Genomic DNA, 18,341 nt, shown 5'->3' with positions numbered 1-18,341 from the left:
CACCATATGGCGTCATGCTCAGCACATAAAGCTGGGGGAAGAAGAAGGAAGGGAGGGACGTTTGGAGTGATGGCGTTCATCTTCCAAAGTAACCGTTATGCATGATGGAGCCCTGCTTTCCTGGAGATGGCTGAACACCTGCCTGCTGATGGGAAGTGGTGGATGAATTCCTTGTTTTGCTTTGCTTGTGTGCGCGGCTTTTGCTTTACCTATTAAAATGTCTTTATCTCAACCCACGAGTCTTCTTACTTCTGCCCTTCCAATTCTCTCCCCCATCCTACTGCGGGGGGGAGTGAGTGAGCAGCTGTGTGGTGCTTAGTTGCCAGCTGGGGTTAAACCACAGCAACAATAAAAACAACACAGAAGACTTGTGTATTTAGCACACACCTGCATGAAAATAGTTCCTAGAATGTGACTGTCAATGAATAAAGGGAATCTTCTGTAAATACATGCTTAATACAAATTAGCTATTCTGTATGTGTTGTCAGCAAGAACCTGAGACTATTTCTTGTCTGTGGGAAACCTTCTGTCAGAGACAAAGATCACTTTCCAGATGCTTTGATGTTAGCATATTAAATCTTAGCAGAGACCTTATTTAATTAAATGTTATTTAGGTTTTGTGGGTGTTACTGAACAAAGTCTTCCCTGAGTGTCATTAATGGAAGAATGACAGAGAGTTCGAAACAGTGAGGACCATCATGATAAGTCTGAGTGCAGAGATAGTCTCCAGTGATATTTTAGGGAAATTACTGTTTCTCAGACAGCTGAACACTCAGACATACTTGCCTAGCTCAAGGATGAAACCACAACACTCCTAATTGGCATGCTTTCAGTTTCACAGATTCTCATTCTTCATTTTTAAGTTAAACACTTCTAGTTAGTCTGTGCTATTGTAATTGTTTCTTTAATGAATGTGACTCCATATGCATGAACAAACCCATATTAGAAATTTAACACTAAATCTCTTTTTTCATTCTCGAGGAAGGAAGTACTTTCTTTGGCAATTCCAGAGTTTACTTTGGGAGATTCTAGTGACTGATCATTTACTGTGCTGCACTATGCTGTATTAGAGAAGAGATGACCTCGCTTCTCATGCTTAGCCAGGAAGGAATGGCTAAGAAGAAGATGTAGTCTTTTTTTAAAATTATCTAACACAACTGTTTCTAACTTGCTCTATGGAGATAATAGAAAACAATCAGCAACTGCTGGGTATCAGTTTTGTCTGTTATACATTATATGTCTGTCTTGACAGCATAAAATAAATAAATTATATGTATTCAACCTCCCTTTGTTTAAAAAATAAGGTTGCTAAGAAACAAGAGTTATGCATGTTTAATGCCATTTACAATCAGCATTTATATAAAAACATGAAACGTAGCCATGATGCACTTAGAGACTATTACAGTGCAACTAAAATGCAAACTCATGGTCTGGGCAAAGAAGATGAAGAAACATGAATTTTACTGTCATGTCATAATTAGGACTGGCAAATGTATGATTACAACTTCTAAAGTTCCTTTCCATGTTCTGGATTTCTGTAGGAAATGTCAATTAATGTCACTGACATTAATCTCATATTTACTCTTTCTTCAAGATAATGTTGATACAGATTTCCAAAGGATACTGTTAACAAGAGTGGAATAATTAAGGACCTATATAGGTTCTGCAGAAATTGTGTATATTATGGTTATATATAGTTCAGCAAGAAAAGTGTTGATGCATATAAAAATTTGGTTTACCTGTAGGTTTGCATTTCAATCTGATTTACATGTGTTACAAATATTTGCATATGTAAACTTTGTTCAAAAATACTCAGTTGTTCTCATGGTTCAGGAAGTAAGTGGTTATGCTCAATGAAATATGCATATTGACATTTTTCACTACTATGCTTACTGGTAAGAAAGAAAATTTCATCCAGCCTCCTATCTTTCACTGGATTCAATCCTATGCTCATTTAAACCGATAACCAACTTTTCTTCTGACCTCAATCAACTGGAAAAACAAAAAAAAAAAAAAGACCGAGACATCTGTTAAAAGCAAGGATTCCACAGTCCTCACCGGAGGCCAAATAGCAGCACAGCAACACAACTGCTAAAGCTAAAGATACTCATGGCATTGATAGGCTACCCACAGTACAGACACAAAGGAGACTTTTTCCTAAACCTGGTGTTGTGAGTTATAGGTCTCTAATCACTACCTTAACCTTAGGAAAATTATCTTCAAAACATTGGACTTCTTTCTGGGTAAAAAATACAACAGTGTCCTCAAACTGCTACTGAGGAATATGTTCTTGAAAGTTTAATTGCTTTTTAACTACCCACTGCAACTTCAGGTTTTTTATTTTATATCCAGCTACAGCAGCACTGCAGATTTCTCTTTCTTATCTGATCACAGAGAAAAAAGCAGCTTATTCCTGTTTCCACCCTTTCAGCCCTGGTTTCTTAAATGGGGCCTAAAGCCATTTACTTCTTTAACTTTATGTGATAATTAAGTTGTTCAAGCTTAGTCAACTTCAGTTTTCCCAGTTAAATTGGCCCCATTCCAGCATTGTCAGTTTTCCATAAGCCTATAGGGAAGAGCTCAGCCTTACATAATGCCTCCGCTCCCAGAGGAGCTCAGCACTGCCGTACAGACGCAGGCCATGTGCAGACATCAGTGCTACCGAAACCCATCTGCCAAATTCAGAGTGGCTCAGGAGGACACAACCCTCTTCAACACTGCTTATGAGAGGGAAGACAAGTGCTATAGCCCACCTGGCAGAGCAAAAGAAGTTTTACAGCAAGCATTTGACATGTTGAGACCACATGTGGAATAAGGCCACGGTCATTCTCCTCCCTGCCGTTAAGTTTTGGAGATTTCAAAGATGTTGCAGGTAATTCAGCCCCTACTGCTGCCTCCCCCCGAGATGGCAGGCTCTGCAGCACCACGTTTCCTACCACCACTTGGCTATTGGCTTAGCACTTGACAGAGAGGTGCCACCTCATGAATTGCCACCAGCTCCCAGGGTAACACTAAGGCTTGTTGAACAGCCTCCTTTCTGTTGCTTGGGTTTTCTTAGCTCATGTGATCTCACTGGATCACAGCACAAGCAATATTGTTCTTGACAACCTGTAAAATATTTTTATGAACTCCATAATTTAGTATTTAAACATGTCATGTTAGCAACTTTAAACAAACAAGCGTAGCTTAAAGAGAGACCTTTTCAGAGTTGCACCATCTGCCAATAGCTTTCCAGTCTCAGTGCCAGCATAAAAAAAAGGTATTCTTTAATTAAAAAAAAAAAAAGGTCCTGTGCATCTGCAAATTTTTCAACAGAGCAGTTGGCATCCCTCCACCCTTCCTGCTCATGCATACCCAGAGTTTGAAATACCAGATTTCAGCTGGTGAGGGAGGAGCCTCAACACACCAAGAGCAAAACCACTTTGAACTCTCTGGAATGGTAACAGCAGCACTTGGGGAGAAAACAAAGCCTGGGCACAAGTGCATTTTCACAACAGCTGAAATGAAGATATCTAACAACTGCCACATTCCCAGGGGAAATCCTGTTGAGCAGAAACTTAGTCCATCAGCTTGTTGTATGATTGCTCCATGTTGTTCACAGAACTGGCATTTCTTTCAAGTGCCCTTCATAGGTTGTTTAAAATTCATACATGAGATTGACCTGTGAAACTCAGCACAACTGAAAAGTCTTTGTCTGCCATTCAACCTTCCTCATTTGAAAGCACTTCTTTCTGCATGTGAAGTGCTTCTTTTAGCTATATTGCATCCTTGCAATTTCTTAAAGAGCAGCAATTATGCTGCTCTTTCAAGATATGCATCTGGCATCCCCCATTCACTAACATATTGTTTAACAATGTATAAGCTAAAGACTAAAAGTTATTTTCAGTATTAAAAAAAGTCAATCTGAAATAACTTCACAGGATTTAAATGGTTTATTTACAGCAGTGCAACACTTCCTGGTGATCTAGAGATCACTGTCTGGTGTTTCACTTTCACCCACACAGACAAATATTTGTTGTCAGACAGTAAACAAAAGTTTAGATATACATGCATAATTCATATTAAATTTCAATAAAATATAGTCGCTATCTAACAGGCTGTTTCAGAGAATGGTTTACTGTGAAACTTTACAGATGAAATTTCCTTATTGAAAAAAAAGTTCTACATTGCAAGCAGACTTCCATCTTAATTAATTGAATTAAATGGCTGGTTTCCTTCATGAGCCCTGCCACTTCTCTTATTATTCACTCCAGGCAGTGATAGAGTAGGATTTTTTTTTAGCGTACAGTAGTAGGATTCTTAGCCAACACGTACATTTCACTGTGCGCTCATGGAGAGAAAGCTTATATGTACTTTTTTATTTCACAATATACCCAGATTTTGGAAACCTGCCCATTCTTGCCTTCTGTTTTGTTTAAAGCTTTAGTCTACAAAGCATCAATAAGCATCTTAAACTAAACGAATGTCTGCATGTCATTATTTATAAATGTGTAGGCGCTTGCCTGGAGGCAGAAGAACCCATAATACTGCTACCATTTACTGTTATTTATATTCAGCTTTTTCTTTTTTAGTGAGGGTTTTCCTACAGCATTTTTTTGTTTAAGGTTTTAGTTCAGCCTGCCCTTGGTACTGTATGTAGTACCATTTTCGCCCTAGCAGCTCTGTACACCGGCCAAAGAAGGTCAGCTGAGAACAAGGGGTTGGAGCATCTCCCAGGGCCTGGCTGGGCTGTATTACTAGCACTTCTGTGGACAAATATGCAAAGTTTAATGAAGTCAGTGGAAAGACTCCCACTGGCTTTGGTTAGCTTTGGATCCGGCTATAAATTAGGACAGTTTGATTTTAGTTCCATTACTTGTCCACAATGTTTTTTTCCTATGTTAACAACATAGCTCCTTTTTAAACAATGACAGAACTGCTCTTTTCAGTCAAATGATCAGTTTGTCAGTAAGTTACACTGTAATATGGCCAGATAGGGATCCCAAGATTGCTGCTAACTGGAGAGGGAAAAAAAACCCTGCCCTTTCTAGTTTTGTGGACAAAGTCATTGACTTCAAGGGAATTGTACAGTATCCTATCATGCTTTGTATTCAGCATGTGGTAAAATACCATTCTGAAATGGGGGAGTAGCTGTTATCCTACCTTTCCAGAAGAACAAAGTGAGGACAAATTACAATCCTAAGAAAAACTAGGGAAATTATAGGAAAACTTGTCTAAGGCGACTCACTAATTGAACAATGGCAGAAGCAGTATTAACACAGGAATTCCTAGCTTCTGTGTCCCATTCCTTGCTCCTTCCGTATGTATGACACATGACATATACCTACTATATCACAGAAGAAGGCACATAGGAAGTGCACAGTAAATCAGGATTTTTTCAGTTTAACAAGGGTAAGTTTAAAGACATGTTCTTGGAATCAAAAGCGTAGGCCTTGAAAACAAAAGGACAGCTATCAAGGCAGTTTATTTTGAAGTTTAAAAGTGGTTACTGTCCCTACACATGCATCTGAGTAAGATAAAGATGTAAAGAAATAGTATTAAGTAATTAAATGTTTTTTAAAAAAAATAAATAAAATTTTCCATTAAAAAATACTGGTCTTGTACAACAGACAACATCTATGCAGTCATGTATCAATAGAATTTGCTTTCTGAGTAACGATTTTCCCTCAGAACATTTTCTATTTATAAACCCCCTTAAGCCTTTTGTAGTATGTTTCCTGTTCAGACATACCACTTAATCACCAGAAAATGACTCAGCCAATCAGTCCAGGCACTTCCCAAACACAGGATTCAAAAGTAGTGAGAAAATTATGAGCATGCTCAAAACTTGACTGATGAGTCAAAATACTGTTTAAACTGATTCTTTTTTTCTAGATTAGGAATACGTTAGAAATTTTTCACCTTGTCATTGGAAGCACTTAGGCACTTGTTCAGCAAGAATAAGAATATTTTGCTCATTCATTCACTCTGAAATGCTTTCTATTTCTGTAATTACTCTACCACAATATTATATTTCAAAAGCAAACAAACAGGCTTATGACCAAGATTTGTAACATGGATAGCTCTCCTGCTGCTCTTCTTTGGTCTGGGTTGAGCATTGTTATGAAGAAATGCTTGATCTTTTTAGCTTGCATAAGAAACTATCTTGGAAACACAAAGACATAACTGGCTAGAATTGTCATTTTTAACTTACTTATTTACTAACTCACTGATAATTTTTCAGCTCTGGAACATCAGAGATCTTGTTACATTTTCTATGCACAAAAATGAATGCTGTTTAAATATTCATCCGTAAACATCATCCAGCATATTCATCTGCAAAAAAAATTAGAGATGGAAGTAGAATACAGAGCACAAGCAATCTCAATTCTCCTTTCAAGAGCAGAAGCATTATCAAAAACTAAGGATGGAGTTTCATCCTAAAACATTAATTCATGCATAACTACTATCTGCATGATTCATCATGGAAACAACCACAGAATTTCTTCCACACTGCACAGTAGAAGAAGAGCGGTAGAAGTATTTCCTTTTGTCCAGATGTAAGAGTACCAAATTTCTGGCATTTCAACCATTTAGCTTAAAGACAGCCCCACATGCATGTGTTGTCCTAATCTGTATGCACCAACAAAACCCCAAAATATTCCTGACCCTTTGGAATCTCCTGAGGGACACAATCTACAAAAAAATCTCAGATCTGTAACACCTTAGAAGTAGTACCATAGAAATAATAGAATTTGCATTACAAAGGACGGGTTTTTTATTTTGAGGACTCGAGTCTCACCCTGTTCTGCAGCTGTGGATGTTGTGGCTTAAGGAAATAACTTGCTCACAGTGCAAGCCAACGGCCAGGCTGAGAGTGGAACTGACATATAGTCCCAGCTTTCACCCGCATAGTTTATCCACCAGACACTTGCATCCATTATTTTCAATGGCAGGTAGGGAGAAGGACGCTATGGAGACTACACCCAAGTAACATCATTCACTCAAAATCTATCTTTTAGATAATAGCTTCTTTTCTGTTACTGTTTCAGGTACTTCGCAAATCTGAGGCAGGAAGGAATAATCACTTACAGTTTATGAGACCTTGGTCTATTAAGCAGAATACCCATGATCCACAGCAAGAAAATTATCCTCATTTGATATTTATTTCAATTTTTTTTTCAGAGAGAATAACCAGTCTCTCTCTAATCCCAGTGGTTTCTTTCAAGCAGACTTTTAAAACAGGCTGGAAGTGACAGAAGAACATGTTAGATATCTACCCACAAGAGAGGGCTTTTGAAATGAAACCTATTTCATATTAACTAAGCTAACTTCATATTGAGAGTCTTAATATGCCATTTATGGGTATATGTATGGCATGGCAATATATGCCCCCATCCTGAACTGACCTGATTCCATGCCAAAAGTGGTCGGAAAAATAAGAATGCCGTATCGTCTGACAGACAATGTCATTCTGATAACGTCCGAGGTCACATTCCAGTGCTATCATTGCTGGCCTTTCATCTGCAGAAGCTGTTCTCTAACTTTCACAGCCAGCAGTACAGAAAAGTGACTCAAAAGCAGCTGAAAAATATACAAGGATAACTACCATAGAAACATCAGGGGAAAAAATCAAAATACTAGAATGTTTTCAGCTACAAATACAGCTTCAAATGTGTTAACATCTATTTCTACTCCAAGTTTTGTTCAAAGTATCTACTTCTCTACATCACTACAGGCTTACTGTGGGTTCAGTATGGAAAACAGACAGAAAGTGTGAACAATGAACTAGTGCTTACAAAAGCTTTGTATATCTCAGTTTCTGCAAAATGCCATGATTTCTCCCATCTCTGAATGGCATTTCAGGTTTGACATTTCTCTGCCTCTGATATCAAGTGATATTATTATGGTAATAATGAAACTGTGTGTCAACACTGCAAAATCTAGACATGCTTTGCTAAGTCTTTGCTGTTAATCAGGAAAAAAATTAAGTTTCTTAGGTAAGACATGCCTACCTTCCCTTTTTTTTCTAAGCCAAAGTTCTTTCAACTGGTCCTATATGGGACAAGGTAACTTCGACTTCTCCTGAAAAATAAACATTTTTATAGCTCTACATTTTGCATATATTTACTGGGAGAGGAAAGAGAGATGGGTCTGCAATGTCATCACAAGTTTTCCTGCTGACCCAGGGAAAGTACATGTGACCCTTGCCCTATAGCTGCATGAAGTTTTGATTTAGAATTTTGTTTTAAAATAGATTTGGACAACTGCCTAAGTCTGAATGCCTGGGGCTGCATTCTGCAACAGAGGGGAAAGAGGGAAAGAAGAAGGAAAGAAGAGGCAAAGAGGGAGGAAATTGGATTGAAAGGAAAACTTCCCAAGTAAACATAGGTGAAATAATTAAACAGACCTTGGCAAACTCCATCTCCTTTAAAGTTATTAGGAAATAAGGATTTGAAAATACATGCAACTCAGCCAAAGTATAATTAAACAGTTCAACAGTGTTGAACCTTTTATTTAACAAAAAGTCATTATGCAAATGCATTTTTTAGATTAGATGGAGTGAAATGAGATCTATATAGTACAGAACAAAAAGTAAACTAATACCGGGCACCAGTATTACTTCCAAGGCCCCTGTTTGTATTGTGTTCTTAAACAATTCCTTCACCCTCTTCTGTGGAGGGTAACTTGCTTAGTTTCTCCTTTCCACCTTCACCCCTATTCTATATGGTAAGTTCAGAAGTGGATGCAAAAAGCAAACCAGCTAGAGTTCAGCTTGGTCACATCCCATCCATAGGTAATTCAGCGTACCTTTCCAGGGAGGTCCCAAAAGCAAATATCATCAAGACAAGGTAAACTAAGAAGCACAACATACTGCTATTGAAATATATCCTGTCAGATAGAACAATAAAAACAAACTCTCACCAAGGAGTAATATATCAGTTGACCTTTGGTTAAGAAATGCTCAAGAAGCAAGAATCCGCCAATTATACCAATTATACCAGAAATAGTTCCAAAAGAAGCACCAACACCACAGACTCAGAGGTTCTCACTTAGGTAGTAAATTGGGAAACTTATCACCATAGGCTGCTGATTTACTCAGGAGGGAGAGAAGACTTCCCAAAGTGAAGCTTCTTCTCAAAGCTTCTTCCCTAACTTGGCCCCAAAAAAGTCTCGCTAGCCCAAGGGAACTCTGTCTCCTAACCTGAAGGGATACAGCATGAGCACATTTTTGCACATACAAAAAGTTCACAAGACTAATACCCATTTAGCTTCATCTCACTTCCACTGACTTTAGTGGTGTAGGATCAGATCTGCATCTGGGTGATGAGAAAATAACTTAATTTCTTACAACAAATTATAACTATATTCTTCAATGCTCTTTCAGGAAGTGCTCACATGTGACAAAAAGGTAAGGCTGTAGATAGCACAGGTTAAGTGATTTCTAAACTCAGTTATGTCCTGCTGGCTAGGAGTTACTACTCCCCCAGATGCAGCACCTCATCTGACAATAATGCCATTGTCATGCAAATTAAATGGATAATCTTAAGTGATGCTTTTTACCGAAACTGAACATGAAAGCACTCAAAGCATTGGCTTATTTTAAAACCATTCACTACTTTCGCTGGTTCTGATAAACTTCTGTGTGAATTGTCGTATGTGTATGTGGAAATAGAAAATAACAGGAATGGAGCCATATCTTCTACTGTTTCAACACATGTTGAATATACCTTTGATAGCAGGTTATTAATAATCAGAAGGAAAATAGGATTCAGATGAAGATATATACATAGATTAAGACCTGAGGAACTTTATCATCATTTACCTTGACTTCCTATCTAACACAGGCTGTTAATTTTCAACCATATACTTTCTGCTTGCATTATAGTACCCATTTTAGAAATATCTTAGTCTTTATTAAAAAGGCTTAAGTATTAAAGAAGCTTCTGCATACCAAAGAAGATCGCACCAAGAACTAGCTTGCCTCAGAATAAAAAACCTGCTCCTGCAGGTTATTTGCGGCTTGAATGTATCTAGTTTCTGCTTCCAAATTTAGGGTGTTTCTTGTGCTTGATTATAGAATTGACAGTCACCTTTCCTTTGCTTGTGGGCTGTGATAAATGCTAACTCTTGGATTAAACAAATAAATTAGCCTTTGTTAGACTCTTCCTCCATAAGCACTGGTTGTTAACATTCAAACACATATTACTCAAGTGATCATGCCTTATCAAATTATTCAGGTCAGGTTTTATAAGTAACTTGGAGCCATCAGCATTTTCCATGTTGACTCTGATAAAAACATGGCATTTCACCAGAGCAAGAACAAGTTCTTGGGAGTAACAGAAATAATCGAAACTAACTAATCTTCTCTTATAACCACTTTTTCAGCCTATCAATTAACTAGCAATTTAATATTGCATTTCTCTCTTTCTTTTTTTTTTTTGTTTTAAATTAGAATGTCCAATGTCCCTAGGAACACTGAATCATACATTAGGTCAACATAGGTATGTTTATTAGCCACACTTACAAATGCACATTACATGTCCATTGCCAAGCTCTTTCACCCATAAACCTATGTCAACTGGTATTAATTATGTTACCATTAATTATTTGTTTTCTTATTGCAACCCATCTCAGAATTTGTCTGATTTTGCCTCTAGCAGTCTTAGAGTAAATTCTCTGAATTTCATTATCCCTACCTTTTCCCAGTTTAAATACTGGTATATAATCTATTTTTAGTCCATTGGATCTTACAATTTGGTAAAAATGCTACTTGATGAAAAAGTTCTTTAACCATCCCAGCTATATCCTGTGAATTATTGGACTACAATCAAAGCTGTAAACATATCTTTGTATATACAACAAATTAAAAGTAGGAATCAAGAGGGACACGTCATCACACAATGCAAAGAATCAATAATAGAATAACGTGATTTGAAAGTTTAAAAATATTATAAAGTTCTGCTCTCAATATATTGACTCTAACAAAACCTTTTAATAGCAGTGTCTGGGCAGGAACTTTGGCAGGAATCACAGTAATCCAGTCCGCAGTAAATAAAGATGTGGGCAAGTTTCAAAACATCTCGGGTGGTGACAGGGTCAAAGCCTAGCACTCTTCTACAAATGGTAAAAAGAAAATGTTCAAATGCTTGAAATACTGTTCTCGAATGGAAAGATTCAAAAATAACACAACAGCCTGAATCCGAAAGGATACAGTAGCTGAAAAGTAATTCCATATAAAGAAAAAAATAAAATCAGTAAATTCAGTAAGTGGTTCTATTTAGTGTCAACTATTTTTCTGGTAATGAATTGTTGCCAACCCTCCTCCTTCTAAAGATAAATAACATCAAACAGGCAGCTTTTTGGTCATGAGAAACAAGCACAAAGATGGCCAAGACTTGGCAGAAAAAGATAGTGAAAGGCTGCACTGGATCATACATAGTAGCTATGCAGGGGATCAAAACCTGATACTGTGGATTTCTACGGCAGAGTTAGATCAATCAGAAGAAACAATTTCATTCACAGAGTTGGCACCCTTGACTCTCAGACAGTAAGTCCACGTTTATATTAGCCCTAAGCCCATTCACCCTAGAACAAACAAATATGACCCTAAAACAAAATCAGGGCAAAATCAGAACACAAAGCATGACAAATAATGTTTGACTTCGAAAAGTCGCAGCAATATTTTGTCTTTTATGAAGAATTTAAATCTTCCAGTAACTTGCAGTTAATATTCTGAAAGCTTTTTCTGAGTTAAGCTGTGTTCTTGTCCCATTGATAGATTTTGTTTCTATGCTTTCTCTATACAGAGTGACTGAGTGGATTAGGAGTCACTGCAGTCATTCACATGGGAGAACACTATTCATCTGGGTAAGTATTCTTCTTGTTCCAAACACTGCTGACCAATATGCCAGAATTGGTAATGCATATTGAACAAAATCCAGCTTGTGAAGAAAGCCATTTGTAAAACAAACAAACAGCTGTGATAACATGCATGACATGACAGATTTTTTTCTCTATGGAGCAACAGAACAGATCTGTGTTAGCTGGAGATCCTAAATTTAAACCAAGCAGCATCAGGCTTCAGATACGCACCAAAACCACCTCTCTCTCAATATTTATTGGGACTTTTGGATCTGTAGATGCATTTGAAAGGAAGAGAGATGCTTATGGAGAGCAGATGTACTGAGTTTTAATCCCAGTTCCTGTCTGGGTAAACTTGGCTTCTTCTCCTCTCATCTTCAACAGGATGTAAAAGTATTTAGAAATGTTTCTTCTGTGTGAGGAAGACCTTACTCATGTGATTACTGGGTTAAGAGGTACAGATTAATGATTGTAAAGTGCTTTGAAATCCTGAGATGAAAGGTATTATGCAAGAATGATGATTTTATACCATTTAATATGTTTGTTCATGATGATGTCACGTAATGAGAAAGGAAGTGTTCTTAAGCTAGACACTCAGATCTGGCAAGGGAACTTGTATTCTGGCGGCAATAAATTTTCCATGTCCATGTGGCATAGCTACATCACAGACCCTCACCTTCTTCACCACAAAATAGAAGTGATAATACTTTTTTCTTTTTTTTTCCCTAGTGTTCTTAAGCAAAACTAACACGTGTTTGCGATGGGTGCAAAGCTGCTTGGATGGAATGGCCATATAACACGATAACAGGGCTATCATCATATCAAACAAGACAACATAATTTCTGTAGTCCTGAGGTAAATTGCAAACCATGTGGGGAAAAAGTAATACCTTTTTTTTTTTTTTACATAAAGTCTTCCAGTCTAGCACATTGCCTGCTTTTACCAGGCCTCTGGCCTTTCTTGTTCTTTAGCAGATTTCTCACACGCAGAAAAAGGATCACCACAGAAATTTTTTTTTTTTGCCTAGTCTTCAACCACCTGGTTCACATTTCAGCAATACTGCCACCCCTCTCCTGTTGTAGGTCATCCTATATATATCTCCTGCCAGCTGGTGAAAGAAAAAAAGTGCCAAATCTCTCCCTGTATCATTTCCGCAGTCCTGCTTGCCACACCTGTGAAATAAAGGGAAGTTGTTCCTGACACAGGGAAGGCAGAGAAGTAAAATGAAAGGATACAAATGGATGGAGGAAGAGAGAAGACCCCAGAATATTTCTGTACCAGCAGCGGGAAAATGGTTCTAATGTTTTTTTCCTTTATTTTTTACAAAAGCTTAACCTATACAAGCTGCTGAAGTGCTATAAAGTGTAATTCTACTTCTGCAATGCTGCCCTCTCTAAAGAAAGGCTTAGTCTCCTGGAGAGCTCTGGGCACGGCAGAGTCACTGGGACAGGGCCCTGGCAGCCTGTCTAACGCCTCCATGTCACTGCAGCAGGTAATCCACTCATCTCAGACAGACAGTAGCAAATACTTTACGTTTCTCCGTGACATAGCCTCGCACATTATATAAGTAAATACATCTCTCTGTGTATAGCCACATAGGGGAAATATTTACACTGCTTAGCATTTGGATTACAAAAGCATAAATAAAGTGAAGGCTACTGGAGCCACTGTAAACCATCAGAGTTATGCTAGCCTAAGTATGATGAGATACACTATATAATGTGCACTGTTATATCACATGCTCTGGATGGGTCAATACTAGAATACTGAACTGTGCTTTTAGGAAAACTCTATCTTCAGTAAGCACTGTCAGCATCTTAATCCCTTTAGTATGGCTCTGAAACACTGATCACCAAAATCTAGGGCAGGCCTCTGAAGAAGTTGGATCAGGCTCTAATACTCCTTTAGATCATAATCCTGCAAAGATTTAACATTTACAAATAACTTTATCATGTGAATACTTAAATGGGATGTTGGAGGATCAGGGTCAGAACTGGAACATTCAACAAAGTCCAGCTTTGGTTATATCTATTAAGGATACAAGAGAAACAAGAAAAAAGTTAGGGTAGCTTCTGATAGAACCTCATTCTTAGGAATATGCTGCATTTGAGGACTTACATATCAGCTTAAAATCACCCACAACTATTCAGTCCTATCAGCTTCAAAGGATTTTAATCAGCATGCAAAGCTAAGTACATCTGCAAAAGATAGGGACCTGGGCTGTAGTAGTCTTTCTTCTGACACAAGTATTCTGCACTCTGCTGTGACCCAATGCCTATTTTAATGTTTTTCCCCCTCTGTTTCTAAGCAATTTTTTTTTAACCTTCATCCTCCAAACCATCAAACAGGATACCTACCTGGATACCTCAGAGTGCAAATGCTGTGAGGCCTTTACCTGTAACAAAAACAACCAAGATAAGGCTAGAAATAGGAAAGCCAAAAGAGAGAAGCTACTCTTTAGTTTAAAAGCTAAGCAATGAGTGTTTATAGCCCTCAGCTGAGCTAGGCTACCCTGCCTTTGCCACCTCAAAAATTTTGGCTGTGGATTTGGCCTCTTACCTTCTGTGCAAAGCACTGGAAGTTTAATTTGAGGGAAAATAGTTGCATTTCTTGAACAAGTTTTGTATGGTTTTGCAGGGGGGAGAAGAAACTGAGAAGAAAAAGAGATGTCCAAACAAAACACATTCTAAAACATCAGGCAGACTATAGATGTGTCAGGTGAGAAGTATTTTCTTGGTCACTGCTACGTTTGATACTGGGTAATTAAAAAAGGTTCTCTAATTCTCCGTGAGTGTTTCTACCTGGGGATCTGCTACAGTCCTGCTGTGTTTAGTTTGGTGTTTGTCATTAGAAAGCCTCTGCCCTGTTGCTTACACATCTCTCACAGAGATACAATCATATAATATTTTAGGAATAAACACCTCAGAAAAATGAAAAGTTGTCTGGAAATAAAAGAAGAGGAGAACAACTACTTGGACCTGGCATCTGGTTTACTCAATTTATACATGAAGAATGAATGCGAGTTATTGCATATATTTTTCACTTTTTCATTATGAAGAAAATAAGATCAGAAAAAAACCCTGCAGTGATTACTGCTGGTTTTGTAGATCAATGTACAATTAAGATTCAGATACTATTGGAAGAAAAACTGGGCAAGACCAGGGTATGAATGGTAAATTCAGAAATTCCTGCCTATCTGAAAATTATGTACAAGTATTCAAATACTGAACAATGCAAGTATTAAATGTATAAAGGAACAATCTTTAGCATGTTACCAAGAATCTAATTTTGAGCAGAATCTGTCCTTTATTTATAAAATAAATCCATCTATTTTATAAATCACATGTAAAAAATACTTTCACTGGTAATAGAAACATTTGGTATGAATGCTTCTTCAGAAGTTATCGCTTCCTATTACCCTTTATAGTTCATTTCCAATGGTTGCATAATGGGTCAACTCTTTTTTTATAGGCTGCAGTGATACGATGCCTGTAAAACTGACGTTGTGAAATGCAAACTATTTTACAACAGCATGTCCCTGCTATCAGAAAGTAGCTTCCACAGCAAATTCACAGCTAAATATATTTTCTGTTCTTGTATATTGATTTCATTCCTGATAAACAAATAAAAGTCCCCCTCTATCATTACAGGTTGTCTGTTGCAAAATTCAAGGTTTTGAACAAACCTTCGCTTGAAAGTAATTTATTAAAAGCATTAATCTTAAGGTCTTGAAAAGCTATACAAGTCAGAAATGCAGTAGCAGTGGCTAAATGTAGAAAATAAGTCATAATATAATAAAAGAATTGTCATTTCTAAATGATGTTGTTAGAGTTCATCAAGATCCCATATGTGCTTACATCCTTGCAGATTGAAGGCCTATAGTAGTCTTTTTCCAATATTTTAAACAAGTTTTTAAGATTAAGTTTAGACAAAAAAAATCAAGGTACTAATTAAAGTGTCTTGACAGTGACATGAGGCTAAATAGTCCATGAGGCTAAATAAATGATGACAGTGTACTTTACAGCATTCTATACTTTCTGACTGAAGAGTCAAAGGAGATGCTACCATTATTTACTACAGAAAACACTGTGTTAATTAGATTAGGACAGGAAATTTGAATGCTAATTTATTTGTTTAAAGTAAAAGTAACAGGGTACAAAAATAGGTTGCTGCTTCCAAGTCACAGAACAGCCTGATAAGAAAAAAAAACCATCTAAACAAAACCCTGAAAGTTGGGGGTTTTTTACAGTTCTGTATCTAATAACAAATTTTATCTTAGAAAAGTTTTACAAATCCTGTTTTTTCTACTCATTCCTTAAAATACACGGTTCAATGTAGGGGTTTCCCAGGAACTAAAAGCCACGCCCATTAAGTAGCTCAGACATTCCTGGTTTAGAAAACCTCATAAGCAGGAGATCATCTGACCAGCCCATAAAAAAAGATTTCATTTTTATAGTAATTGGCTAAATTATTAGTCACATTTCTAGACGTGTTGAAAACTACCATGTGCCTAAGACAGCACAGTCAGTAAGTGTGACTAAATAGTCATTAAATTCCTAATCTGAAATTCTCCAGTACAGAAATCCTGTCGCTTACCTGCTAATAAACAACAAACAACTGTGTATGAAATATCACCATTCCCAAGCATTCTAAAATCATGGCTCAGGCCTCCCAATCAGAAGTTTTTTTCACAAGAAACATGCTTTTAATTAGCTTTTCACATACAACTGAGCAGATTATTAAGTGCTTTTCTGCAACCACAGGAGCTTGATATGTAAACTATTTTCATGTTTATTTTAAGGAAAAAAATCCAGAAGCTGGAGCTCAATAAAAACCACCAAAAATGATGACACTCATGATATTGTGAAATCTAGTGATGAGACATATAGAAAAATGAAGTGGTACATGACATTTAAAAAGCTACTTATTTAGTTTCATCATGGCATGTCAAATAGACCTAGCCAACAATTTTAGCATGCATGATAAAAGGGCTCTTTTATCAAAAGGAATTAAGGTAAGACAGGCAAAAAAACAGAGTCCTGAGAGATCAAAAGGAAAAAGAAAATAATTTGCTTACCTGCAGGAAAGGGAAAACGTCATTTAACTAAACACCCAGGAGAAAATGCAGCATGTACATGGCTTGAGAAATTCCATCAATGGTACAATTTATCCTCTTGATTTCATCAAATGGTAAATGACCGTACATACACATAAGGACAATCAGCTACATTCTGTGCTTAGTTGTAGTCACGCAAGCCAGGCGTGAGCAACTACAGCTTAACCAGTGATTGCTTTTTTACCTCTCTGCATTCAAACGAGTTCATTGTTTATGTGGATGTAAAAGACGGCAGTATTATCTGCCCCGTATTTCTTCCATAGCTGCATCTCAAGCCATTCTTGTAAGACAGATTCAAGGTACTGTGGAGACAAGAACAACTGATACCGTGGAGATTTTAAATGGGGTTCCTGCTTCCCTGAAGAAATGCTCTAAACGTAAGCCATAACTGCTCAGCCAGGACAAACAGGCTGTAGTCCAGCCCCGTCCTCACACGTAGCTTCCATTCACTACAGCAGGATTTCACAAGAGCAACTGGGGGCAGAGTGTCGCCGTTGTGTTTCAAAACATTTGCAGAATGTTTGGATGTAATTCTTTGAAGAGGATTTAATTTTCTTAATGAGTTTGAGTAAATTATTAGCCTCCACAGTTGCACAGAGAATACTTCAGGAGATTTCATGAGGTATACTTTAGCAGAGCAAAATAGCACAGACAAAGTCACACTTGTTGGACACAAGATCTCAGAACAGAGCGAGCTGTTCCTCTAGTATTTCTACAGCACAGTGTATTTTTAAAATATTGAACAAACCAATCACACTGATTGATTTTACTGTACCAGAGACTGTACATAAATTTTTTCTTGACAATATAATTAATATTCCTTCTTATATCATGATTTTACCATAAACATGCACACTGAAGTGCCTTCATCCCTGAAACCAAATTAAGGAATTATTTTGATAAGTGGAGATGTGGAAAAGTGGAAATCTTAAGCAGATGCCTTTGGAGCCAAGTCCTTCTCAGTGTTCGCTCAGCATATAACGTTTACTTGCTTTCTTTTAGTGACCAAAGATCTGAATATTATGCTCTGGAAAACGACTGTCACAGTGCCTGGATGAATTGCATTGGTCACGAGTCCACCAGTTCTGCAGTCCAAGTGAAGGAAGCATGATTTAGTCGTGCCATTCTCCATGTGCCTCTCTCTGCCTGACTCGCCTTTCTGATACTTTCCCTGCCCCGACTGGTCATACTCGCACTCTGCCATCTGCTCAGCCTATCTCAGCAAAACCCATGTCTTGTGCAAGCAGCAGTCTGTTGCACTCTCTCAGTGGGAAGCCCATGGGGACAGAGGGCACCCTCCAGAACAGGGCAAAACACTTCCTAAAATAACCATATCTATGACCCCGTTGTAAAAAATGGCTTTCCTGGGGTTTATTCCTCA

At 37.6% G+C, this 18,341-nt stretch overlaps 1 protein-coding gene across 2 annotated transcripts in view; it reads right to left on the bottom strand.

The window, feature by feature from the left end:
• Window positions 1-17,333, bottom strand: part of MICAL2 (microtubule associated monooxygenase, calponin and LIM domain containing 2) — a 112,235-nt gene extending 94,902 nt beyond the window's left edge. The window contains exons 1-2 of one of the 2 annotated variants that reach the window (XM_009288832.2): window positions 16,922-17,333; window positions 14,202-14,239 (exon numbers count right to left, since the gene is read on the bottom strand). The gene's annotated coding sequence lies outside the window, so the exon portion shown is untranslated. The remainder of the gene's footprint in view (window positions 1-14,201; window positions 14,240-16,921) is intronic. The other variant, XM_019474520.1, reaches the window with a different exon arrangement.
• Window positions 17,334-18,341: the final 1,008 nt, after the last annotated feature.

The sequence above is a fragment of the Aptenodytes forsteri genome, unplaced genomic scaffold (assembly GCF_000699145.1).
Source record: "Aptenodytes forsteri isolate BGI_AS27 unplaced genomic scaffold, ASM69914v1 Scaffold8, whole genome shotgun sequence".
Taxonomy (NCBI): domain Eukaryota; kingdom Metazoa; phylum Chordata; class Aves; order Sphenisciformes; family Spheniscidae; genus Aptenodytes; species Aptenodytes forsteri.
Note: the sequence above shows the minus strand (reverse complement) of the source record. Positions and strands in the feature narration are given on the sequence as shown.